This window comes from Gigantopelta aegis, chromosome 6, assembly GCF_016097555.1.
Source record: "Gigantopelta aegis isolate Gae_Host chromosome 6, Gae_host_genome, whole genome shotgun sequence".
Taxonomy (NCBI): Eukaryota; Metazoa; Mollusca; class Gastropoda; order Neomphalida; family Peltospiridae; genus Gigantopelta; species Gigantopelta aegis.
In genome coordinates this window covers 33,019,708-33,022,149 of record NC_054704.1, presented here as the reverse complement: position 1 = coordinate 33,022,149, position 2,442 = coordinate 33,019,708, and positions in this window count along the sequence as shown.

The following is a 2,442-nucleotide window of genomic DNA, read 5'->3' as shown; positions in this document are numbered from 1 at the left end:
TATATAGCTTGTTGAATTTATATTTGAAAAGAACTGACTGTTATATGCAAGTAAACATGTGAATATTATTGGAAGTGCTTATGGATGCTTATCAGTGTCGTTTCTGAAAATAGAATACAATGATTTAGAAGTATATTAACAATATTTTATACAGATTTATATACTGACTGATTAACAAACAAATGTCCCACTTTTTGGATAGTAGAAAAGGTATGCAGTAAACCAGAATATTCCGCGCCCTCCTGCTAAAGAAACTGACAACACACTCATTTAGTTGGTAACAGGAAACATTGGAAATCAAAACTCCTTCATAGCAAAATGCATTATTAGACCAGTAGACTGATATGTGTACAAAGCTCCGGGAAATGATCTTAAACGGTTTTGGAGTTGTGCTTTGGAAACGGTGAATTTGGTTACTCTGACCATTTGTTTCCATGGTAAGTTGGTAACAGAAAAGTACTGAAAAGGAAAACTAAATTGACGTGTGTACAAAGTTTCATGAAATTATGTTGAACGGTAGTGCTCCAAAAACGATGAATTTTGTAATTCTGGCTCTTTGTTTCCATGGTAACAAGAACAACATATCGAATATGAAAACTCTTTCATTGCAAAAGGCGCTACTGGATCACTAGATTAATGCATCTACAAAGTTTAATGAAGTTATCTTGAATTGTTTTATTGTTCTCCGGAAACAGTACCAGACGGTGCCATTTTTAATACCCTCCACAAATTGCGTTGCGTGTGATAAAATTACAAATTTATGTGGTCTATTGATGGTAGTCTATTGCTTTTCATTTTGATACACAGCTTACTTTTAAAATGTATGATAAAAAATTTAAGGTAAAAATAATACTGTTCCATTAAGAAGCTAGTTAACAGTTTCCTTATTTTACATACTGTACTCAAAAGGATGATCGATTGGCCCACCATATCATCTTTCAATCCCCGAAAAAGTTGTCAGCGAACATGAGAAACGATTTCTCTATATGTTTTGGGGAAACCTGGAAGAAAAAAAAACCCTGCACTGTGTAGTTAAAGAACATATGGTTGGCTAATAGATCAACGGTTTAGTACGTGCGGTTGATATTGAGTAATTTCTCAGTAGTATAAGTTTAGCTCAGTCGGTTGAGTGCTCGTTTGAGGTGCTTGCGTTGCAGGATGAAACCATCTCGGTGGATCCATTCAAATGATTGGATTTTTTTCTTGTTCCAACCAGTGCACCACAACAGAGCCCGTGGTATGTGTTTTTCCTGTCTGTGGGAAAGTGCATATAAAAGATCCCTTGCTACATTAGGAAAAATGTAGCAGGTTTCCTCTGATGATTACGAGTCAGAATTACCAAATGTTTGACATCCAATAGCCGATAATTAATAAATCAATGTGCTTTAGTGGTGTCGTTAAACAAAACAAACTTCTTTTTTTTTGCATTTTGTACCGCTGGACTTGCCAAAAATTAATGAATTCTGTAACTATATAATATTAATAATATTCCCTTCACTGTAACCGTAGCGATATATTTATTATTTTAACTTTGTCCAAATAGTAGTTCTTGTTGCTATTTTATTTTCAGTCTTCGCCATTTAAAATAAAACCCCAAACAAACATCATTTTTTTTTTTAATTTCGTTTTCTTTTTTATTTGAACATCGAGTTTATTAACATTGTTGCTTTTGTGGTACATCATAGAAACTGAAATGAAATATGCATATCAAAAACTCCACCACGACCTTGTGCGTGAGCCTTTAGTTCAATGTTCAGTGTCTCGCCCCAAAGACTACTTGGGCTCTTCGTTTCCTTTTTGGAACAAGAGTCTAGCATAATATTTTACCAAAACATTTAATCTTCAATTTCGATGATATCCGATTCCAAAACAAGCGAATTTTGATAAATATAGCCTATTTAAACCAAATCCGTTGATGCATAATAATGTGTATACGCAGTGTTTCTTGGATCCAGAAAATAAGGATTTACATTTTTCTTTAACCTAAGTTCGAGGCCCTTATCTTCAAAATGAATAAAGATAAACTATTTCTTAATTTTTAGCTTTGTATCTGTTCTAGAATATACGTTAAAGGCGAGTACCCATGGCCAGACATTAACTCGAAAGCAATTTCAGATAAGGAGCTAAAATGTGGGATTTTTTTGGTTTGGCATTTAAAGATATACTCTGTCAAAAAAGAAACGCATAGGCGAAATATTCATGGAATTATCTCTTTAATACAAAGTGGCATACTTTCGTTATTTATGATCGTATCACAGTCAAATGTGGCATGAGTATGTGACAATGTTCTTGCTATGAACTGACGGCAGTGGAGGCGTTTTCGTCACCAAACAGCGTCGCTCGAGGGCGCTGAAATCAGTACCTTGTGTGGCCACCAGCAGCAGCAATCACTGCGCGACATCTCCTTGGCTTAGACTGAATGAGTCTCTGAATCCGGGCACG